At 38.0% G+C, this 26,121-nt stretch overlaps 1 protein-coding gene across 1 annotated transcript in view; it reads right to left on the reverse strand.

Annotated features, from left to right (window-relative positions):
* The window catches only part of ICOS (inducible T cell costimulator), a 73,279-nt gene extending 48,379 nt beyond the window's left edge, over positions 1-24,900 (reverse strand). Inside the window, exon 1 of the mRNA XM_077884939.1 lies at positions 24,719-24,900. The gene's annotated coding sequence lies outside the window, so the exon portion shown is untranslated. The remainder of the gene's footprint in view (positions 1-24,718) is intronic.
* Positions 24,901-26,121: the final 1,221 nt, after the last annotated feature.

The raw sequence follows: 26,121 nt of genomic DNA on the forward strand, positions 1-26,121 counted from the left end.
TAGTACTGTATCTATGATATCATTTGGTTCTCACAGTAGTCCTTAGAGAAAGGAACAATTATCCTCATGTTTAGGTGGGAAAACCTGTGCCAGAAAGGTTACTTAACCTACCCAAGGACAGCCAATTAATAAATACCAGAGGCAAGTCTAAAATGTAACATCTGTTTAACTTTGAGGCATTTCCATGAAATATTGTTGAATAAGAAAAGCCAAACCCAAAAGAGTGCATGCAATGAACATATGTGATGAATTATATCATTTGGGGGGTGGAAAATAGAAGGATATACTCCTTAAACTGTTCCTCTAGGTTATAAGAGAAAGTATGGTAAGAATGTAAAAAATACAGACATCACATACTCAGGCATCTATGAAAATTATGCAGGTGTATAAGCATATGCATATGTAAAAGTAGTTAAGAAATTTTTTAAAGATTTATTTATTTATTCATGAGAGAGACAAAGGCAGAGACATAGGCAGAGGGAGAAACAGGCTCCCCTGCAAGGAGCCTGATGTGGGACTCAATCTCAGGACCCTGGGATCATGACATGAGCCAAAAGCAGATGCTCAACCACCAAGCTGCCCAGGCACCCCAATAGTTAAGAAATTCATACAAAAGTTACAATAAATAAAAATAAAATATTTTAATATTTGACAAAAGTTAATAGCCATTTATGAGAAGTTATTAGTATACTTTACTGTTATGGATGTGTTTTTCTAATCCTGGATTATTAACAGAAATAAAAAGTAAGCATTATATTTAAGATTAAAATTCTGGGTACATTCAAAGTAAAGTTGGAACAAGACTAGGAATTCTATCATTCTCTGGTTACTCAACATGATTCTAGAAGTTCTGGTTAATGCAATAAGGCAAGAAAAGGAATTAAGGAGACCCTTGAAAAGGAAGACACAAAATTACACATGCAAATAATCGAATTGTATAAGAAAAATAAACCTACATATATCAACGCAAATGAATTTTTTTAACTGAAAAAAATTAACATTGGTCCATTTTAATTCCTCTACTCCCTATCACCTACTATTTCTACCCATTCATGGCTTGATACTATTATATGTCTCTAAGCCCTAAAGTTACCATCTTCTTCCTTTTCCTACTCATAATTAAAGCTCACTTTCCCCCTTGGTAGAAGAAAAAAGACATTTGCCCCAAACTAATTCACACTAAAATATGAATAATCACTAAAACTCCCATATTATCCCAAACATATTTCTTTATACATATTTTTTAATTATTAATATACCTTATTTTTTAGGGTAAGTTCAAAACTCACAGCAGAATTGACTGGAAAGTACAGAAAGTTTTCATAGACCCCAGGTTCCCAAAAGTGCACAACCTCCCCTACCACCAAAATCTCACACCAGAGTGATACACTTGTTACAAAATTGATGAACCTACATTGGCTCATCATTATCACCTAAAGTTCATAGTTTATAATAGGTGCTGTACTTTCTATGCATATTAATAAATGTTTAGTGACATGTATCCATCATCATAGCATCATAGAATAGTTTCAATGCCCTATAAATCCTCCGTGTTATACCTATTCATTGCCCCCCCTCTTACCCTGGCCACTAGTAATCTTTTTACTGTTTCCATAGTTTTCCCTTGTATTCATTTAAGTCTCCTTCATGTCTTTTCATGGCTTGATGATTCATTTCTTTTTAACACTGAATAATATTCCATTATTTGGATGTACCAGTTTATACATTCACCTACTGAATGACATCTTGGTTGCTTTTTTGTTTGGTGAGTATAAATAAAGCTGCTATAAATAACTATGTGCAGGCTTTAGTGTGGACATAAGTTTTCAATTCATTTGGGTAAATACAAAGGAGCCCAATTGCTGGTTTATATGGTAAGAGTATGTTTTGTTTTATAAGAAAATGTCAAACTGTCTTCTAAAGTGACTATATCATTCTGCATTCCCATCAGCAATGAGTGAGAGTTGCTCCACATCTTTGTCAGCATTTAGTGTTGTTAGTGTTCCGGATTTTGGCCATTCTAATAGATTTGTAGTAGTATCTTATTGTTGTCCCAATTTGCAATTTCCTGATGACCTATGATGTGGAGCATCTTGTCATATGTTTATTTGCCATCTGTATATTTTCCCTGGAAAGGTCTCCGTCCATTTTTTAAATCACGTTGTTTTCTTTTTTTTTTTTTTTTTTTTAATTTTTATTTATTTATGATAGTCACACACAGAGAGAGAGAGAGAGGCTGAGACACAGGCAGAGGGAGAAGCAGGCTCCATGCACCGGGAGCCCGACATGGGATTCGATCCCGGGTCTCCAGGATCACGCCCTGGGCCAAAGGCAGGCGCCAAACCGCTGCGCCACCCAGGGATCCCTCACGTTGTTTTCTTATTGAGTTTTAAGAACTCTTTGTATATTTTAGATAACGGTTCTTTATCAGATGTGTCTTTTGCAAATATTCTTTCCCAGTTTGTGGCCTGCCTTCTCATTCCCTTGACATTGTCTTTCACAGAACAGACATTTTAAATTTTAATGAAACCTATCTTATCTATTATTTCTTTCATAGATCTTGCCTTTGATGTATATCTAAAAAGTTATTGCCACACCCAAGATAACGGAGGTTTTTCTCCTATGTTATCTTTTGGGAGTTTCATGGTTTTAGGTTTAACATTTAGGTCTGTTTTCCTTTTTGAGTTAATTTTTGTGAAGAGTTTAAGGTCTGTATCTAGGTTTACTTTTTTTTTTTCCATATGAATGCCCAGTTGTGGGATCCCTGGGTGGCGCAGCGGTTTGGCGCCTGCCTTGGGCCCAGGGCGCGATCCTGGAGACCCGGGATCGAATCCCACGTCCGGCTCCTGGTGCATGGAGCCTGCTTCTCCCTCTGCCTATGTCTCTGCCTCTCTTTCTCTCTCTCTCTCTCTCTCTGTGACTATCATAAATAAATAAAAATTAAAAAAAATTTAAAAAAAATGAATGCCCAGTTGTTTCAACATAATTTGTACTAGAAATTACCTTTGCTCCATTGTATTGCCTTTGCTCCTTGCCAAAACCAGTTGACTATATTAATGTGGGTTTATTTCTGGGCTCTCCATTTTATTTTCTTGATCTGTTTGTTTATTCTTTCGGCAATATCACACTGTCTTGATTATTGCAGCTTTATTGTAAGTCTTAAAATCTGGTATTGTCAATCTTCCAACTTTATTCTTCTCCTTCAATATTGAGTTGGCTATTTTATATCCTTTAGCTCTCCATACAAACTCTAGAAGCAATTTGTCCATATTCACAAAATAACTTTTTAAGTTATTAATTGGGATATCATTGAATCTATGGATCAATTTAGAAAGAACTGGTATCTTGACAATATCGTGTCTATCAATGAAAATGGAATATCTCTTCATTTATTTACTACTTCCTTGATTTTGTTCATAAGAACCTTGTAATTTTTCTCACATAGATCTTTTATTTTTTTAAGATTTTATTTATTTATTCATGAAAGACATGGAGAGAGAAAGGCAGAGACATAGGCAGAGGGAGAAGCAGGCTCCAGGCAGGTAGCCTGATGTGAGACTCGATCCTGAGACCGCAGATCACGCCCTCAATGACAGGTGCTCAATTGCTGAGCCACCCAGAGGTCCCTCTCACATAGATCTTAAACATATTTTATTAGATTTATACCATATACCTAAGTATTTCATTTTAAAAGGTGTTCATGTAAATGGTAATGTGTTCCTTTGTACTACGAACTTCTCCAATGATTTTCACTTCTCTTCTCCTCCTGTTTTTCCTCCCTGTGCCAACAGGATGAGAAGATTTTTCTCCAATACTCACTGTGAGACTTGGTTGATCTCCTGGAGGTAAAACTCATAAAATTGTAGGGGACCCTCCCCACCCATGACTGGGTCTCCTTGGAGTTTTTAACTCTCACAATTGTCCATGCCAAGCCTCCACCAATACATCAATTATAGTTCAGGTTTTCCCACCCTAGCACTGGTTCCCACAGAGGTTTCTGGTCAGGTGTTTCTGCTCTGGTTAGTCATGATTATCTGTATCTGCCTGCCTTACAATTTTAGGCACAGCAGTTGACCTTCTAACCTCAATGCTTTGACAGATATAAGAAAAGCTTTTGGTTTGCTAGTTTGTTGCACTTTTGCTTGCTATTATGATGGAATGGCAACTTCTATGTTCCTTATATGCTGGACTAGAAACTGGATTTTTTTTTATTTTTTAAAGAGAAATGCTTGATAAACTACATGAGGCACTAATTAATAGAATTCTAGTCAACGAGACAAAATAAATGTTAAAACATACAGATAAATGTCAATTTGGACATCATTGTATTGGTCAGTGTTCTCCAGAGAAACAGAACCAACAGGATGTGTGTGTGTGTGTGTGTGTGTGTGTGTATAACATATGTATGTATATATATTATATGGAACTGGCTCATGCAACTATAAATGTTGACAAGCCCCAAGATCCACAGTCAATAAGCTGGAGACATGGGAAAACCAATGGTGTAGCTCTAGCCCAAGTCCAAAGACCTGAGAACCAGGAGGGCTGACAATGTAATTCTTGTCTGAAGGCCAGTTGGCTCTATACTCAAGAAGAGCTGATGTTTCAGTTCGAGTCTAAAGACAAGAAGAAATAGATGTCCTAGTTCAAAAGCAGGCAGGCAGGAGGAATTCTCTCTTACTCAGAAGAAGGTCAGCCCTTTTGTTCTATTCAAGTCATCTGACTGAATGAGTCTCACATAAGGGAGGGCAATCTGCTTTACCTCGTTTAACAATTTAGATGTTAATTCATTCAAAACACCTTCACAGACACACTCAGAATAATATTTGTCCAAATAGCCACACCCTAGTAAAGTTGGTCCAGTAGACACATAAAATTAACCATCACAACCACATAGAAATAGGAAGAATTGTCCTTGCTAAGAATCTAGCTTCAGAATAGCTCTACATTGTTCCTGTTTTCATAGCATCTGCCCTTCCTATACCTCTGAATCTGTAGATTATTTAAAAGATTCAGGTAGCTTTTTAAAGTTGGTTCTAGGACAGCAACAGTAAGGTACTCTCATCTCCAGAAATAGGAGAGGAGGTTAATAACATTGTCTACTATGGAAGTGAATCATTCCTCTGCAGAAACATATCGGTGAAATAAGATCCAAAAAGTAAGGACTACATGGAAGACTAACATGTTAAGGGTGATAAGAAATGCATGTATTCATGCACATACACAAACTTATGTGTGTGTGCTACACATAATACAAATAATTACAAATAGTAAAGACCAAATGCAGCAAAAGAAAATTTAAAAATTAAAATCAGATTCTAACTCTTTAGAAAGAAGGAACAAATATATTCCCCACATAAGAAATGAGAAAATTAGATGGCCCCAGACTCCTGTGCCAATGAATATACACCTCCAAAGTTCTGAAGCAAAACTATTCTCAACTCACATATCCTTAATTGAATGTGAGGGCAAAATAAAAATATTTTCAGACTAGCAAGAGATCAGATTTTTGCGTTTCATGCACCTTTTCTTAAGAATTTACTTAACGATAGATGCACCTGGGTGGCTCAGCCAGTTGAGCATCCGACTCTTGATTTTGGTTCAGGTCATGATCTCAGGGTTGTGAGACAAAAAATAAGTGTTTTTTTTTTTTTTTAAATAATTTACTTGAGGATATAACTTAAGAGAGCAAAAGGATGTCTTCAATTTCCTCAGAGCAAAATGAGGGGCAAAGATAGGACTTTGGTGTTGAAACTACTCACTACAGAGCACAATGTTCTAAGGGTGACCAGGGCACAGATCCCAACTCCTGCCCCTACCTCAGTGAGATAAGCTTCACTTATAATTGCTTTTAGTGGGTTTTTATGGAAGGCTTTATTGAAGAAAGAGTTCTACAGCTTTGAATCATTTGGAATCTCCTCAATTAGACAATCTCCGAAGTCCCCCAGGCTCCAACACTTCAGTTTTATGAACACAGGTTTGATCAAATAACTCCATTTGTTGAAATGTACAGTGCCAGAGCTCACTTTCTGCAAAATAAATCATCAAAAATGAAAAGCCTGTCAGAGGTGGGCCATAATTTCTCTCACCCTGCTTAAATCTTTCTCTATACTGTCTACTTTCCAGAGCAGAAATCCTGAGGAAGACAATTTGATGCTGTGGAAAAAAGTAAGCTAAGATTCAGGAAATCTGGCTTCTAAATCTAATTGCCTTACTTTAAGCAAGATGGTTAACCCCTGTGGGCCTTCAATCCTTTACTAGCATGAATAGAAAGTTTAAGAACAGGTTTTTAGCTTAAAAAAAATGCAAAACAAGGTGCCATTCAGAGCGCCTTGCTATGATTCTAAGTCCAATGTTGAAAAAATATATAACATTTTAGATGCCAATATTTATTTCACTACACTGAAGACAAGGGAAAAAAAATTCAGGCCCTCCAAAAATTTGTTGGCTTTCCCACAGGTTTACCAGCTTTTATCTTTATGAATAAGATAATCATGAAATAACTGAAGTCAGTAGAACATTAAAAATGAAATAGTTCAAACTATGAATACTTTTTTTTGTTTTGTTTTTGTCACTTCATTGGTCAAAGCACATTTCTTAAGCTCAGGGGTCAGTGCTGATTTCTAGACCTTTCCTAAAGAGCTTGGAAAATTCCTTATGATGGAAAGTCATACATTTTATAATGTAAAAATCATATAGGAATTTTACATAGGTCATCAGAATATTTTGCAATCAAATAGCTGGAATGATTCTCTAGGGGTTACCAGGCCTCTTCAGTGTCTGAGACTTGGGCAGATGTGAACTCACATGACCAGCATTCCAAAAGGATATAAACTCCAGGCTGTATCTTGGTAGGCTGTTCCAAGATTAATGATGGCCCCATTTCATGAATTCCTTCAGATTGCTCAACTATGTGATCAACAGTTTTAACCCAATTCTTCCTATTTTAATGTCCAAAAATATTTAAGGTCCATGCCCTCTGCATTACAACTTCTCTATCTCTGAGGAATAATATTAAGGCTCCAAGTTAAGCAATCTCAAATTCTGCAAGTTATTTTGTCATTCTTCCCTCATCCCCAACAATTTTCTAGTTCATAACAGACAAAATAGTTGACAATACAACCATATTAGATTAACTAAAAAGAGGAAGAGAAAAAGGAAGAGCTATCCAGAAAAGACAAAAATATAGTTGTCATGCAGCCCTGAGAATATAGTAAACACAGCTAAGCTAATATAGCTTCCACCTGTGGTTCCCAGACTCTTGAGTTTCACAAAGTAAATTTTCAAAAATAAATCCATGGAGGACTTTATCTTTTCACTTTGCCAAGTAATGACATTAAGTCAATAAAATTTTAAAACAACAAAGATCCTAGTGTAAACTACCATGACAAAGTCATACAAAAAAAATATGTTGGATACTACAATGTTAGGAAGAATACATTCTCAAAATAATGACAGTTCTTTAAATGGAATTAAAAGTATACTACATCAATTGTGTTTTTCTCATCTCCCTACAGACAAGTGAAACTTTGTCAAAGAAAAACATTCTTCCTTGTAGGTCTGGCATTTGAAAACCACTAGATGACTCTATTGAGAGCATGAAATTGAACAGAAGAGCCCAAGATGCTGCAAGCACAGGGTGGTTTCATAGTGCTATAGGAAGTACCCTGGTATGTGTATCTGCAGAGTCTTCTTAGTTTGAACCCCCATCAGCAAGTAATTGTTTCTTCCAAATAAGCAAACTTCCTAACCTTCATCATGCTTTGAGTACATTCAACCCATTCTCATATATGAATTTATGTATTAGTGCTAATAGGTTTTTTTGTGGATTCTTTAGGTTTTTCTGTATATATGATCATGTCACATACAAATGAGAATGTTTTGTTTCTTCCTTCCCAATCTGGGTGCTTTTATTTCCCTTTCTTGCTTAATTTCCCTGACTAAAACCTCTAGAACAATGTTAATTAGAAGTGTCAAGAAAAGACTTCCTTGTCTTGTTCCTGTTCTGAAGAGAAAAGTCTTTCACTATTAAGTATCTTTCACTATTAAGTATCATGTTAGCTAGGATTTTTCATAGATCACATTGAGTAGGTTCTCTTTTGATACTACTTTGTTGGATGTTTGTATTATTAAAGAACATTAGATTTTTGTCAAATGCCTCTTCTGCATCTACTGAGACCATCTTTCATTCCATTAATATGGTGCATTACATTGATAGATTTTTGTATATTGAACCAATTTTGCATTCTTGGGACAAATTCCACTTAGTTCTGGTGTATAATCTTTCTTATATACTGGTAGATTCTGTTTGCCAATATTTTGTTGGAGAATTTTGTATCTATTTTAGGAGATATTATCTGTAGTCTTTTCTTGTGATATCTTTGTCTGGTTTTGGTATTAGGGTAATATTACGTCATAAAATGAGTTAAGAAGTGTTCTTTAGGAAGATACTGAAGTAAGAAACAATGGTCAGAAGTAACAAAGATCTCAAGATAGAAAAATAGAGAAGTTGTGCCTTATTAAATAACAGAAGGAATTTTGTAGACTATACTACAAAAAGATATATTTTCAGAAAACAAGAATTTTATACAAAAGATGAAACTTATAAGTTTCATCTTATAAGTTGAAATATAAGATGAAAACTTGACATAAGAAAATAACTGTTGTAGCACAGAAAATGAGCAGCATGACCTGATAGCTAATTCCTAATGGGGAAAATTGAAGTTTAATATTAAAACCCTACTGTAAACTATTCATTACTTATCAAATATAATTATGCTCAAGTTAACTATATAGGAAAAAAATATAAAGTTTTCATTCTATAGTCATGGTTCAGTTGTTTTCAATCAGTCTTTGCCCCACTACCATCACCACCACACACACATCTTTTTTCTTTTTTTTTTTAGTAATAGAAAGATTTATCTGTGCACATAATTACACAACTAAAGCCTACCTTTCTCAGCCATCCTTGCACATAGGCATGGAATGTAACTGATTCTGGCCAACAGGAAGTGAGGAAAGGTGATGTGCAACTTACAAGTCATACCTTAAAAAGATAAATAACAATATACTCTTCTCTCTTCCCTAATTCCTACTTATTGGAACGTAGAAGTCATGGTAGAATTGACAGTAGCCATTACAGACCACAAGATGGAAGCCAGGAGTCCAGCATGGCAGAGAAAGAGGGATCCCAGATCCCCAAAATCATTGACTCTTTTCACTCAGACCATTAAGTAAGAGAGAAATGTTTCTATCTTGTTCCATTACTATTTTGGCCTTTAGTATAGCAGCCAAATTAGTATCCTAATACAACCCTTGCCTAAAATTCCAAGATAAAAAAAAAAAAAAAAACTTTGAGAATTGTTGAAAGTTAATATTTTTATCTAGCAGCCTACATGTTTCAATTATGGTCATGATTTTGGTATTGCAAAAAAAAAAAAAAGAGCAAAAGACTAGATAAATAATACATCCTTTATAGAACATGCTTTTATAAAGCTTTCCCTCCAACACCCCCATCTGGCTATTTAGTTCTCTTTTCACTCTTTCTTGAACACACTTCAGTCAAATATTTTCTCCCCACCCTTCCACCAAAACTGCTTTTACCAGATCAACAATAACTTCCATGTAATGAAATTCTACGGTTAATTCTCAGCCCTCATTGTACTCAACCTGTCAGCATCTGATGCATCTGTGTATTTTCTCCTCTTTGAAACATTCCACTTAGTTTACATAATAGCTAACTCTCCTGGCTTTTCTCCATCTGACAAGCTGCTCTTTCTCAGTGTCTTCTTCATCTACCCTACCATGTGTTGCTAGTTTGCCTCAGTCACTGCAAATATCTTTCCTATCTACATTCATTCCTTGGTGATCTTATCCAGTCTCATATTTTAAATATCATATAGATACTGCAACTTCAAAACTTTACTTCCAGACTGCTAGTATATAAGCCTTATGAGGGTAGGAATCCTTCTCTACTTCTTTCCTGCCGCATCAACAGAGCCTAGAACTGGAACTACCATATATCAGTACAGTAGATAAATATTGTTTAATGAATAAACAAATAACTGGAAGGTGCTTTGCTTTATGAATAATCATTTTAAAGTACTTTACTATTTACTTTCCCCTTGAAAGTATTAGTAGAGGGCAAGGAAAACCATATCCTTGCTCAGCATGCCAAGCATATGCAGAATAAATTTCAGCTATGAATTTCTGGTGGCATAGCCAGGCTGTGCTTCACTCTCACTATTCTTGGCCAGCTTTGCAGAGGCTGTGATGACAGTGTCCTCACTTGGTTTTAAGAATTTATAGAACTGCAGAATATGGAATGATATGCCAAAGTCAATAACAGGCTTAAAGAAAATGAATGCTTATTAGTATTCAGCTCTTCATGTCTGTGAATTCTAATCCCCAGTACAAGCTCTGTTAGGGTCATAAACAATGTTCAAACACCAGCACTCTCAAAGGGTGTTTACAGGGTCTTCTTTAGCTTATGGATATATTTAACAACTGATTACACTCAGTGGGATACTAGGGGACTCAGAAAAGAGCACATGTGTCTAATTAGAAATATTATCAGTTAGGGATTCCCAGGTGGCTCAGTCAGTTGAGCTCTGGCTCCTGGTTTTGGCTGTGGTCATGAACTCAGGGTCATGAGATGGAGCCTCACACTGGGCTCTAAGCTCAGCAGGGAGTCCGCTTGAGATTCTCTCTCTCCCTCTACCTGCCCCCCCCCCATTCTTGCTCTCTCTCTCAAATAAATTAATTAAAGAAAAAGAAAAGTATCAGTTAAATGCAGGTTCAGTTAATCCTAATACAATCTGTGCTTACCCAAAACTGAACCAGGAACTACAATTAGCCTTTCCCTTTAAAAGCCCTAATAATAGTGTATACAAATTTAACTTCCTGAAGTTTCATTGAATGTTCTGAGTGGCTCGGGGTGGGTATCTCTTTTTATGTCCATGTGTCAGCTTACATGTGTGAGTGAGTGTGTGGCTAGGAGAGTATGTCTGCATCTATGTTCTGAAAATAGTCTGTTCAAGATCTCCACCAGGAAAAACAAGAGCTGACCATTACATGGAAATCTGTTTAAAAACAGAGAAAGTGGAACATTCAGGACAGAAAACACTTCCCATCTGGGAAGAAATGGTATATTCAGAGTTTGTATTTGGCAGATCATTGCCAGTACTTCAGTTTGGCAGTGTAGACCTACCTCCCACATCTGAGACAAATGAAGAGGCTGAGAAGAGGTGGTGTTTGCAGACCCAGTTGGCTGCCCACACAACCAACATCCATTTCTCTCTTCCTATAACAGGACTCAATTTTGTTCAGATATCCAACTTCCCTTTCATGTAACTCAGAGGACAACTGACCCTATTCTCAGCTCTAGAGGTAGATCCTGATTCATCTAAGCTAGGGGTTCGCAAACTTTCACTTTAAAGGGCCAGATAGTAAATATTTTATGGTTTTCAGCTATATATGTTCCTATTGCATATTCTTCTTTGTTTTTGTAACCCTTCTAAAATGTACAAAACCTTTTTTAGATCATGGGCCATATAAAAATAGGCCACAGCCTGGATATAACCCACAAGCTATAGTTCGCCAACCCCCTATCTAGCCTATCATAACAACTTCATTCCTCTTGCTTTAGAAGAGAGCATGGCCAAACCTAGCCAATGAGATACAGGGGAAAATCTGTTGGGGGCTCTTGCGAGAAGTTTCCTCATCTCTACTGCCCTCAAATAACTACTGTAGCCATCTTGCCATATAAGTCAACACAGAAAAGGGAGAACCAGAAGGCCACAGGGAAGTGAAACCAGATCCTTAACTGCACTGGGTCTGGAGCCCATCCTGCCTCTGATCTTTCTGCTATGTAGGATAATAATAAATTTTGTCACTGTTTAAGCCAATCTGTTACAGCATTTCCAATTACCTATACTCAAAGCCCAAATTCCAACTGATCCAGATAGTGATGAGTTCAGAGTAGATGAAAGGAGCAATAAAGAGAATACTTGAAGAAATAAGATGGCAGATGTTTCTCCAGATCCCTAGATACCCTGTCCTTCTCTTTATCCTCTTCAACCCCCTCTCACATTTTAAGTTATAAAGATGATTTGAATGAGTATTAATTACTTTAGTTTTGAAAACCATAGGATTCTAGAGGTGAAAGAGACAGTAAGGATAATATGGTATAATTTCTTCATACAATGGATGAGAAAATGGAACCCAGAGAGAAGTAACTTGTCCCTAATCTCACAACTACTTGATGACAGAGATGAGATTAGAAGCAGGTCTTGAATTCAAGTCTATATGCACATGATTCAAGGTCTATATACTAGAAAACAAAGTCTCTAACAATACTTACATGAAAACCTAGAAATCAAGATTTTCCTTTGAATATCAAGAGATTTTATTATATCCAGGCATAAAATCACTACATTTGTGTATTGGTCTGTGTTCTGCAAGGAAATATAACCAATAGGATAAGAGATAAATGGGGGGAGGGAGATTGAGAGAGGAAGAGATTGAGAAAGAGAGAGAGAGATTATAAAGAATTGGTTTACTCCATTATGGATACTGACAAGTAGTCAGGTAACTGGAGACCCAGAATAGTCACTGTAAAGTTCCAGTCTGAATACTGGCAGGCTTGAAACAAAAGAAGATCCAGTGTTACATTTCAAATGCAGGCAAGAAAAAATCAATGTTCCAGTTTGAAGGCAATCAGGAAAGAAAAGTTCCTTCTTACCGGTAGAAGGATCAGCTTTTTGTTCTATTCAGGTCTTTAACTGATTGAAAAGGTCTCACATTAGGGAGGCCAATCTTTTCTTAGTTTACCAATTTAAATGTTAGTCTCATCTAGAAACAACCTCACAGACATACCTGAATAATATTTGACCAAATATGTGAGATTTCTGGGTCTGGGTTAAAGGAAGGCAGACGTACCCATGTGGACCCCAACATATCCACATTTGACAACTGCCTCTGGCCTAGAAGCTATGGAGGACTGTGGTACCAGGGAAAGAAAATGTATGAAGACCTCCTTCCTGACCCTATTCTTTTGGAGTTGGATAAGAAGGTGGATAAACTAGAGCTAAAATAATAATCTCATTTACAGTAGAATTTGAGATGTAAATCCTGACATTTAAGAATGAAATGGGAAAAAGAAGAAAAAGGTAAGCTATGGCTTAGAGAAATTTACTCTTAAATCATAACGAGGATTCTGGGAAGGCAGAGAGTCTTATGAGAATAACACCAAGTTTTCTGGTCTTTCTTGAAAATGAGAGCCCCCAAGTTTTGGTGAAAAGGAGCCATTTTTCATTTCCCCAAAGTCTTGTGCTCCCAAATGTAGTAGAGCAAAAAGGGGGGAAAACCCATAATAGAAAATAGAGTGTAAGAGGAGCTCTTACTTAATGATTGGAATTTTGGCAAACCACAGAGCTCTCTGTTCATGGCTGTAATAAAGATCTTGGAGCCCCACTATGAAAAGACTAAAGGCCTATAGTTGGGGTTAATTGGTGTTGACACCTAACACCTTGTAAATGTTCAAAAATCAAAATAACAGGAAGAAAAAATAAGGAGCTCTACAGAAGTCGCATAGAGTAGTAAGTTTGCAAAAGGTTAGAAGTAATGTCAGCACTTTCTAATGGGAAGTGAAAGACTGATGAGGAACTGACTAAAGAAATCAAGAGAGGCCTCATGAAAATGAAGGTTCTATGCATGGCCTTAAATACAATTTCCTCTGAAACTTTTGTGTGATGAACAGGGATTATTTTTAGGAAAAGTACATTTTGGAACGCATTGCCTGGACTGCATCTTTAGTGAATTTTTAGGCCATCAAATGGCTTATGTAGCCTACAGTCCAACGAGAGACAGGAAGGAGGCTTGGCCATTATTTCTATGGCTTGTGCCAGTACCGATGTTAAGAACACCCAGTAAGACCACAAATGTAACACACCTGAGCAACATATCCTGTTTTTAAAAAATTAAAGAGAGGTTGGTTAATTACCACACTTTGGAGATCAAATCTGGTTACACCCTTCTAGGCTGACAACCTTCTTCCTACCAAATAATGTACCTGGAAACCTCCCCAAAGGGTGCATGTGACCACCCCCACCTACCTAAGAATTCATCTCTCTACCTTCTGACAAATAAAAAAAAAAAAAAAAAAAAAGAGAGAGAGAGAGAGAAAGAGGGCATTTGATTCTCGAGGCCCCAGAAATGGCGTCTTGTTGCCTGACATCCTTCAGAATTGTGGCAAGGAGTGAAAGACTGGAAGCAGCTATTTGGAACTGGGCTATAAGTTCAATGAAAGAGACAGAGGTAGAAATACCCAATATCTGTTTACTGTCTAGGCTATTGTCCAGGAACTGAATTAGTCTCAGCTTAGTAGAGTTGGCCTCTCTGGATGCACCTCTGCAGAGCAGTCTCACTACCACAGTAACTGGCACACAGCTTCGGAGACCAGCAGGAGCAAACTGCAGACCCTACGCCATGGGAAGACAATAGTAAAGGAAGTAAGCATGGAGTCAGGAATCTTGGCCAATGGTCTTCCAGGCAATATGATTACATTAAAATGGGTATATTACATATTTTAATCTCAGGGAATAAAGGTTTGTGGGGTTTTAAAATAATAATTAAATGCTCTGGTATTTGGAGACATGATTGCATAAATTATAAATAAGGGGGGAAAAAAATCACTTGTGTTGTGATTGCTTAAACACAAATTACTACTGACAAGGCCAAAGACATTACTACCTTGAAAACTCGCAATCACATTGGGTGGTAGGTACAACTATCTTCTCTGTCTTTTAAATAAGACCAGAAAGTGGGACTCAGAATTAAGTCAAAGTCTCATTAATTTATAAGCCTGGCTGCAAAGTAAGGCTGTTCTTCTGACTTTAGATGGTTTGTCCTTTCTGGTTACCATCATACATTTCCTCAAAATTGAGAAAGGGGAAAGGACAAGAAGAAAAAATAGAGGAAACTTAAAAAGACATTTGTCTCATTCTTTTCTCTACACTTTTTAAATCTAGTTACTAAGAAAGTGCCAGACATTAGTAAAGTATCAAAAATATTAACAGGTAATATGCAATCTAGTACTAATGATATTTTACATTTTAAAACAACCCTCAAGATAGATGCTTATCTATCAATTTTTTTTCTTTTTTTCTAGGTAAATGGTACAGAAAAAAATAAACTATACCTCTTTTTTTGCTTTATTAATAAATGTGCTCCATTGAAGATGACTTTAAATGAAATGTTTCTCTCAATTCTTGTTGGTTTTCATACAATAGCCAGTGGCAGATACTCCCATAAGAAAAGATCTGTGGGAGAGGCTGAATTAATAACCCTTAGCAGGAAAAGATGTATTGCTACTTCTGCTTTGCGTGGTCTAAGACTACTGTTTTTGGTGCCATGAGCCAGCACCAGTTGTGAAAGGGGAAAGATGAAGTATCTGATTCTTGACCAGCATGGTTCAGATGTTGGGTGAAGCAATGAGGTCCTCTGCAAGAAAGACAAGTTAATGCTAATTGACGAAGGATGACCAAGTAGATCTTGGACTCATTGGGTATTTGGAGGGATAGGCAAAGACTGGGGAAAAGGAAACTGAAGCAAATCTGTTTGTGTACACGTAAGACAAGGAATGACGCTTCACATAGCCAATGTCACTACGTCTCATGCTAAAGAAGACAAAGAGTCTTAGGTGATAGAGACCATCCAACCATTATGCTGTGGTTTCTCCTCTTGGAGTACCACTTCCATGTTAAGGAACTGGCTTATACTAAAAAGATGGAGGCTTTCTGACCACATTCCTTGGGAATGGTGTGAAAAAGGCCAATCACATCCTCAGCTAAGCTAAAACTCTAGTCAGAAAAGGTCCCTAGGGTGAAAAAAATAAGAACTCTGCAAAACAGTCTATGTCCTTGGTGACCCAGAGCAGAGACACAAGGCCTCAGAAGGTTTACTTGGCTTCAAAGTAACTTACTGTGCCATCCCAAATAATGCTGGGTAATCTTTAAGTGAGTCTTCTTTCCTGGCTCATATTCCTCAGTCCTTTCCTAACCAGATTTTCCTTTTTCCTGGGCTTCCTCTGGTCCAGATGCCCATTCCTTAGTTCTCAGCATCCCTCTGTTGACTGGTCTCATTGATAAAAGCCTAATAAACCAGAACTGTGATGCCCCACCTGGGCCATATCACATGATAGCAGACAACCCAAACAACGTCTTATGTTCAGAGTTGCTGGTGCTGTAAAATGAGGTCACTGGCTTCTTTCTCAGTTCTCCAAGTTCACATTTTAAAATGAATTCCTGTAAGAGGGATTCTGGAGACATGAGGAGGAAATACAGAACTATTTCCCTGTCCTAGTTTTATTCCACAGTTGGCCATGACAAGAATGTTCAATTGCACAGAGCAACTTGTTCTAATGAGCACTTCATCTGTGGTTCTGAACTCTGGCTACACATTAGAATCACCTGGACAGCTTTTAAAATATAATGCCTGCGTCCCAGCCCTGGTGGTTCTGATTCAATTGGTCTGAGTTGGAATCCAAGCAACAATAGTTTTTAAAAGATCCCCCAGGTGGTTGTAATGAACAGCTTGAGCCCAAGAACCACTGCTAACTTCATAAACAGTACCTTAACTATATCCATTTTTATGAGTCAGAATTCTATTTCATCTGAGGAACATGGTTCAGAGGGTATGTTTCCTTGATTCACGGGCTGCTCTTGCTGGTCATGTATGTTTTCATCATAATTGACTTAAACGTGCTATGACTCATTTCAAAAGTCAAAAAAGCCCAAATTCCATTTTAAGTATATCTGAACAAGTATAACAATTTTCATCCTTTTGCGTGTGAAAAGTGCATTCTACTCTACAGATCATTTTCTTGGTGCATTATCTAATTTCATCTTTACCATAATCCTCGAGTAAACAAGTCAGATGTTATTCTTCCATTTTATAGAAGAGGAAATCAATGCCTAAGGAAAGGGAGTTATTTCTCCAGGATCACACTGAGGAAAGTGGCAGAACTGGGTCTAGAACCAGGTCCCCTCTCTCAATCTGGTTTTCCTTGCATCCCTCAATGCTGTCCACAGCCAAGTTTGCTACCCAATCCTATTGACCCAGTACTACAATCTGACTTAATTTGCCTCCAAAGCTTCTCAATCCTAAAGTGCACGTAAATCACCAGGGGATCTTGTTGAAAATGCATAATCTGCATCCCTGGGTTTGCAGTTGGGTTGGAGCCGATCATTCTGCATTCCTAACACTAAGTGACACCAATGCTGCTGGACCATGAACCATACTTTGAATAACAAAGTCAACAAAAATCACAAAATGCATCCCTTTGAATAATACTGAAGAAAGAATTCAACTGAGCTTCACTTGTCTTCTGGATGCTTGTGACACAACACATTTATTGAAGCAAATCATCAGATCCTTGGCAGTTCTCTTTCTGGCCAGAATATGTGTTATTCTTTTGGCAGCCAGATCATCATTGTGTTCATATCTGGAATCATATCAACAGCTGGAGCTGCAGCAGCCACTGGCTACAATTTCTCTCTCTCTCTCTCTCTCCTTCTCCCTCTCCCTCTCAGTTCTGCTTCTAGTTCTCAGGCCAACAGGATAGGCCCACTGGGACCAGTGAGCCATCTGGCCATGCAGCTGGCCTGGACTTCTGAGCCTGAGAACATAATGGTGATTCACTGTGTGCAATCCAAGTCCTTAGATGACATCTTCAGTTCCTGGAAATAAACTGCCAGGAACAGTTAGTTATATTGGCAAAGAGTTTTGTCTTGAAACCCACAAAAATAGTGTTGTATTGGCATTGATAAAGATGTGCTTTTTCAGTTTGTTCTTCTCCTTAGAATAAACTAATTTTTGTGATATATAAGAATGTTCTGGAGAACACAAAAAACAAGGACCCCAAAGGCTTGGGTTTAGTTCCATTCTTGTCATAGAACTAAATATAGATTAGACAATTTGGGGAAAATGTTATAAACGTTCCATCCTTTAGAAAATTGAATGATAAAACTGTATGATCTCCAACCATCTTTCTTAGAACAACTGACTCAGAGTATCAGTGCTATCTTCACTAAGTAGGAGGAGAAATGACTTTAGAAAAATGTTATCTCTCTTCTTTCTAACTGTATCCATTTCCTCCCAAAAGGTATCCTACTTTCCCAGTTATCCCACAGGCGATTTGATTATTGCCCACTATTTTTTTGGAACCATCCAATCCTAAACAATTGGAACGTGTCAGAGAAAAAGGCAGAACTACTCCCATTAGTCTTTCTGCCTTTTTCTAACAAAAGACCTCAGGGAAAAAGAGGCTTAAAAAAGAGCCTGAACAGAGGATTTCCCCCAACCCTAAGAGACTCCCCCAGGGGTCAGGGGGAGAAAGAGGTAGGTGGGGGTGGGGGGGCGGTGGTAGTGGGTACCTAATACTTCACTCCCTGGTGCCACCACCTGGAAAGCAGCAAGACAGCAGAGAAGAAAGGGAACGTCCACAATAGCCAAACTGTGGAAGGAGCCTCGGGGTCCATCGAAAGATGAATGGATAAAGAAGATGTGGTCTATGTATACAACGGAATATTCCTCAGCCATTAGAAACGACAAATACCCACCATTTGCTTCGACATGGATGGAACTGGAGGGTATTATGCTGAGTGAAGTAAGTCAATCGGAGAAGGACAAACATTATATGGTCTCATTCATTTGGGGAATATAAAAAATAGTGAAAGGGAATAAAGGGGAAAGGAGAAAAAATGAGTGGGAAATATCAGAAAGGGAGACAGAACATGAGAGACTCCTAACTCTGGGAAACGAACTAGGGGTGGTGGAAGGGGAGGTGGGTGGGGGGTGGGGGTGACTGGGTGATGGGCACTGGGGTGGGCACTTGACGGGATGAGCCCTGGGTGTTATTCTATATGTTGGCAAATTGAACACCAATAAAAAATAAATTTATAGAAATAAAAAAAAGAAAGGGAATGACTATAGAGTGCACACAGGCCAAAGGGACCAGAGACAGCCTCACCCAAGATACCCCTACTCCAGGCTGAGCATAGGGATGGCTGGGAGCCACTCTTCCTAAAGGGTGAAGAAGACAGAAGCAATGGAATTGGACAGATGTGGGAGAACCTGATGACAGCTTACCCCAGTGTCTTAACATTACAAGATCCAAAAGTGTGACACAATCCTGGGGAGAGATGGGGAAACCCCAGGAAGGACTGAGGTTAATATTTCTTTCCACTAGCCTAGCAGAATGAAGCTTGTAGTCATAAATCAAAATCTGAAATTGAGTTACTAAAATGAAGAAAATGAAGTGAAATATACATTATCCCTCCCTAAGATTCATAGCTGCTCTACATCCATAGGGTGTTGTGTTGTATTGCCATGTACAAGCATCTCCAGTAGGAATTTACCAAAATACTGGGGAGTTCAATGATTACTCATGACGTATTTCTTGTGAATTAGACATCCTTGAAGGACCTAGAGTGATGCATGGCATACAGGAGATTCTATGAATATTTCTTGCTAGCTAGCTAGTTGTCTAAATGTCCAGCATACTTAATGAAGCACTGACACAACTCCCTTCTTTTATCTTATTGTGCTAATTTGAATACAGAAAGAAAGAAAACCATTCAAATCAGTAAAATGTGATCTAAGAGTAGGCCATTAATAATACTTTTTCCAGATTCATTTCCTCAGATTATCCCAAAGATCTAGCCTGCAAGAATTCAATCATTTTCACCAGAGAGCTGACCTGGAAGGCAGACAGTTGATATATGTGGTTTTACAGGAACTAAAAGCATTAATAGTTTTGACACTTTAGGACCACTGCGAAATCTGGGATGCTGTATTTTGAAATGAGAAGTTCACCCTTGGTAGCTGTGTTATAACAAGGCATGCCCAGGTGTTAACCGAATTTGAAAATTGCTTTTCAAGAGTACTAGGTCTTCATTATTTTTTGCATTATAGTTCATAGTGCTAAAAGTACTCCTGAGTTTCTCCTTTTTTATACAATTATTGTTGTATTTTAAACAATAGCTGAATAATAACCACCTCCCTACTGGAAGTTCAGGATAAACCCTAGGAAAGGCATCAGACACCTTCTGAATGGCAGCCGTTTGGATTGTCTGTTGCTGCAGAGGGTTCTCTTCTCCTGGCTAAGACCCACTTTCAAATGACAGCTTCTACATCTCTTCTTATCTGAAAGTGACATGATTTCACATTTCAAATATTTAACAGTCACTGCCTCAAAGAACCAACTCACTACTCACAAATTCTGTTTTGTTGCTTTCTTTATTTTAGAATACATGTTTTTTAATGGGGCTTGGAACATGAAGTATAAAGAAAGAAAAAAGGAAAGAGACATGATTTTAATACTCAATCACAAATGGCCGGGTTGTGATGCTAGGTCTTAGTTCAGTATCAATCCTAATGAGGTTGTCTTTCTTACTGAAGTTTTAAGTCCTAGCTGTATTTAGCTCCCTGCACAGATGATTTTACTGGTTTCTGTGTACATTAAACCCAAAGCAAAAAGAATGAAGCAGTGCAATCAGTTTTGACTCTCCACTCCACTCCTAGAAGAATGCAAAGAAAAAGTTGTGCAGAAGCTAAATGACCAACAAGAACCTCCTGCCTCTAAATTTCAAAGACAGCAACAAGAAAAGAAGTCACGGATCCAAGTTTATCTAACAAATCAGAAATAGGTTCTGACTTTGGGACAAGGATAGGAATGCCCTCAGACTACCTAGTGTAGATTCTCTTCCACAAGCTTAGTTAGGTCATTTGAAATTAGTTGCCCCGTCTCTGAAATAGTCCTTTTTCCCTTAATGCCCACGCAATCACACAGATCTTAGGTGTCTCTGTGATGCCACTGCTCCAATTCTGATCTTACAAGTGAAGGTAATAAAAGTTCCTACCTCATCATATGAAAATTAAATAATTCAATGTCAAGTATTTAAAACCATTTTGGTTCATAGCTAGTACTAAATATTTATAAATCTTTATCCCTGAAGACTCTCATGAGTTTTTCTTAAACACACACAAATATAAAAATATCACTCGCCAGTATTACAGAAATGCCATTTTCCTTTTTTTTTTTTTTTTAAAGATTTCCTTTATTTATTCATGAGAGAAACAGAGAGAGAGAGAGGCAGAGACACAGGCAGAGGGAGAAGCAGGCTCCAAGCAGGGAGCCTGACATGGGACTCGATCCCTGGTCTCCAGGATCAGGCTCTGGACTGAAGGTGGCGCTAAACTGCTGAGCCACCGGGGCTGCCCAGAAATGCCATTTTCAATGGATATAATCATGATTGGTCTAGAACCTGTAGGTTAATTACATGTTCTTTGTCAGTCTTCTCTTAGTGTTATGAGTTCACCATCATTTTCCCTGAAGTTTCTTGGACAGAGCAGCCTTTATGATCACCATTTCACTTACTGTTTCTTTATCAGTCAACAGGAAATTCATAGGTATAACAATCGAATGTAAGCTTACCCCCATTGACCCAGAAGTCATCCCCCCATTCTCAGTCTGAGAAAGTCCTATCTGCCAACCTACCAGCAACAGGAGAAAATGCTGACTCTGCAGCTGGACAGAGACCATTTGAGGCTCTTCGACTAGATGCATAATCAATGAGAAGGTGGCTGAAGACTTTTCAAGTGTAGCTTTGCTGGTAGAAGCTGTTCCAGGAAATCTCAATGCATGGCTAAATCTCAGTAAAACTAACCAGTGCTCATCTCTTCCCTTCTCTCTCTACCTTCTTCTCTTATACTGAGACTTAAAGCTAAACAGACTACCAGGGGTTATGATAGCAGTAGATTTTTATGGCAAGGAGGCTATAATTCCCAGTTAGAAATTCTTGTTAGGACCAACAGACTCCCACCCTACTATGTTGTAAGAAAATGACCAGTAAATTCTATGTGTGGTTAATAATATTATAGATAATATGGTGGCAATAAGTGGTACCAAACAAATTCCTCATTTTCCCAACCCTAGCCTAGCAAAAGCATGAAGTATCTCCAATTATACATGGATCTTTGAATGAGAAAAGCCATAAAACCATACGATGGATCATCAAATGCACGTGCACACACAAAGGAATCCATGACTTTTCTCTGAATCCTGAATCTGAAATCCTTTTGCTAATTCTTGACAAATGGGCCAAGTTCAAGCTATGCATCCCTTTTAAAAAAAAAAACTCACATCTGTTTCTTGTAATTCAGTAAGTGGCAAAATGCCACTCTATTGGTTCTATGCACCTATTGTTTAACTTGGCTCTGTTTTCAGCAGTCTGAATGGTGTTTTCTTAGATGGACAATGTGTTTATTCATGTAGCTGTAGCTGTTCTGTTATTAGAAGTGTGTCTTTGAAACAGACTTTTAATGTCTGGAAGGAAGGAAAACACCCAGACAACCAAAAAATTAAGCATATAACATTTTTTCTTGATATTCTTTGCCCTCTACACAACTATTAAATACATTTTATTCCTCAGAACATCTTTATGAAAGATGTAGTTACCAAAAGAGTAAAAGACTACCCCAAAACTGAGTCTAAGTGGATGAGCTCCTATTCTTTATTACTGAAACATTGATAGACCTTTGCATAATGCCTTACCTTTATGGAATACGGGATAATGCTTCTGTTCATCTCCAAACGCTAAAAATGACAAGACTAATCTTCCTGCTCAAAGGAAATTAATATCTTTGTTATCATAGTTTTTAGTATAACATCTTCTCATTGAAGTCATCATTTTGTAGTGTAGGGAGGCTAAGATTATGAATAGCACTAAGTGAACTTCCTGATGGATTATTTCAACAGAAATGAAGAGGATGGTTGGGTTTACCTGACAAAGGTTCAACATAGGAAAACAGAATGAGAGAAGGGACTTTAGCTGAATGACTTCAGGCCCTAGTGTTGAATGATTCCATAATAGTAATGTGACTGTGTTTTTAAAAAGTATTGTGGTGACCAGATTTGCTAAGGAGATAACATGAAGGAAAATCTAAGTAATGAGTAAAGCTGCCTGTCAATCATAAAGGAATTCATTAGGGTGAAACAGAAAGAGGTCTCTTGAGAAATGGTTGGCCACAGGGTGCAACACCTCATCAAATTTCTTGCTGGTGAAACCCTCTTGCTTTGCTGAGAAGAGCTCATTTGCTGAGCTTTCACAGATGTAGAAATATGGACTCAGCAGGTTGCAAAGCCAATTGGCAGTTTCAATCGTGTCACTTACAAGAAGAATTCGATAACCAATTCAGAAATGAATTGTGCTCCTTTCCTCTCTTGATGAGCACACCTCACCAAACCCATTCTTACTGTTCCAAGTGTGCGGTCTAATTTGTTGAGAGTCTAATGTGTTGTGGAGCTTATGTATTGAGTTCTTTCCAGAAAGCACAGCTCTGAGGTTTAGAGGTGGGGAAGAGGGGGGAAAGAAGAGCATTACTTTAAAAATCACATGACTTTCCTTTCATTCAATAATAAAAATTAACATTCTAGCAAGAAGATACTGTGATTATAACCTGTGTTTACTACATTTTACTTGTTTTAAACCTTACCAGACAACATATTAACATTTACATTCTTTTGCAAATATATCACAGGAATAATACTACCATAAAATAAAGCTGAAAACAGATTGAACAACAAAAACATTCCAGAAGACGGTCTAGGCCTAATATGGCTCTGTTGCTAAACTAAGTTAATTAATATCCCTAAACCTTGACCTTCCTGTCTAAATAAGTCATGACCAGTCTGACACTACCTACTTCTTAGAGCAGTTATGATGGTCAAAGGAACTACCATTTCCTTCACTACTACATTTCAGCAATGTATATAAAAATGCTTTCAGAACAGATGTATTCTTCAAATGGGCAATATTGAGAAAATTCACACCTGGAGAAGTTAAATGAATTGTATGAAACTGGCAGCTAATTAGTGCTGGGGTTCTGGGACTCAGAGCTAGTTGTCTTTGTTACTTAGCAGTATTTCCTCCCTAGATGCTGTTACCTTTGCAATTTCACCTTTTGAACCAATCATGAAACCAAGATAGCAATTTAAAAGACATGCTTTAGGAATAAGCACTATATTCAGGCCTTTACCACCCAAAAGGACTGAAAGAGTTTAACATCAAAATATAAAGCAAATCTATTCAAGCGGTCCTCTAAAATAGCTGAATATTTTCCTTTGAAACCAGCATTTGGGAAACACCTAGACACTGCCCTAGGTTGTCCCTCTGTGAGTGACATACTCCTCCCCAAGTCATCCACCAAGGAGGCATGTAGGTTTCTGCCCATGTCCGGCTCTACATAACCCCTCCTCTGGCATGTACCATAAGACAGGTCTGCTTGCAGACACTTGAGGAATCTGTTAATGCAATTTTGTGCTTGAGGCTTGTTCTTTAAAAATGCAGAATTCCAGAATACAACTTACTCTTATATCATTTCCTGAGTAGAAGGTTGCAGGTTGGGACGCCTGGGTGGCTCAGTGGTTGAGCATCTGCCTTTGGCTCAGGGCAGGATCCCAGTTTGAGGATCGAGTCCCACGTCGGGCTCCCTGCATAGAGCCTGCTTCTCCCTCTGCCTATGTTTCTGCCTCTCTCTCTCTCTCTCTCTCTCTCATGAATAAATAAATAAAATCTTAAAAAAAAAAAAAAAGAAGGTTGCAGGTTCTTACCTCCAATTCTCTCCAAATGTTTGAGGGTTTCTCTTTAATACTGACCTTAGGTTCATTCAAAGGCTTAGCTCCGTTTTCGTATTCGGTCAGGTACTCATTCCACTAGAGATATTCATTGAAAACCTATTCTTTGCCAGTCACTGTTCAGTGTCCAGTCTGTTATAGTTGAAAAAATGGGCAGTGTGAAAAAATGTTTCAAGATCCTACCATCACCACTGACAAACCCATTAATGACACACAAATCCCTGACCATTGCAATCTATGTCTAAAGTTATACTCATAAATTAGCCAAGCTGCAACTTGTTCAACATAGTTCATATCCAGGGCACAGGGACTTGAGATGTTCCTTCATATGAATGAGGACTGCACCTTAATTCTTTACCTACAGGCTTTTAACAAAGGGAGGAAAGAAGAAAAAAGAAATTAACCTTTGTATAAGCCATTTTCCATCTCCAATCTGCCTTTGAGTCTCTATTCTCTTAAGTTTCTCTTTTAAGTTACTGAGCCAAATCAAATCACAGCACCCAGGTCTGATTTGTACAGTGACAAGGTACTCTGGGGGATTGCCTTGCACTTCCTACAAATCATGCACTGTGTATATCCCCCAGATTTACTCAATTTGAGCAACATCATGTACTGCTTACTCATCCCTGAGTCTTTTTGCTGATGTACTCACACACAGCCAGGCATTTATCACCTGACATTTCAATCATTTATTTTTCCTCCCAAATGTGCTTCTCTACACTTGTTCTTGATTGAAATTCATCTTGTTTGTATCTGAAAGCCTCTGCAGTTTATCAAGGTTACTCTGAATTCTAATGCTAGTTCTATAAGCTCTCCAAAGGGAACTTGGAGATAGTCTGATCAACTCCCATGGAGATCTACAAGGACATTTCCAAGGATATATGATGTATCAGTTAAGATCTTAGCACTAAAGAAAATTCACTTCTGATGGTTCAGCTAAGGAAACTGGAATAAAGGGAGTACTTACAGAGTTGCGGACAGAATTAAGGGAAAACAGCGGATATCCCCAGCAGCCAGCAACAGTAAAAATTCTTTACTTTCCCTAGAGCTTACAGAAAAAAGGAAAAAAATAGTGACCAGAGTTCAGTGAGAGCAAGAAACAAAGAGGAGCCACCCAACCAGAGCTGTAGTCCAGGAAGGACACAACTCTATCCTAGATGCTGTGTCAAAGCAGGGATGACTGGAAGAAATACCCCAGTCACCCCCATCACCTTCTGATGCCTTCCACTAGCTAAAAGCCAGAGAGCAAGGAATGCAGGTGATGTGATCCATTCATGTCAGCTTCTCCCCACATAGCAAAGCAGGGAGCATAGAGGATAGATCTGGAGAAGAACTAACTAATGGATATAGTTAATTCAATCACCCAACATTGCCATTAAAATGAGCATCTCCATTTAAACCAGTATATATCTTATTTGCCTAAC

The sequence above is a fragment of the Canis aureus genome, chromosome 36 (genome assembly GCF_053574225.1).
Source record: "Canis aureus isolate CA01 chromosome 36, VMU_Caureus_v.1.0, whole genome shotgun sequence".
In the NCBI taxonomy this organism is placed as follows: domain Eukaryota; kingdom Metazoa; phylum Chordata; class Mammalia; order Carnivora; family Canidae; genus Canis; species Canis aureus.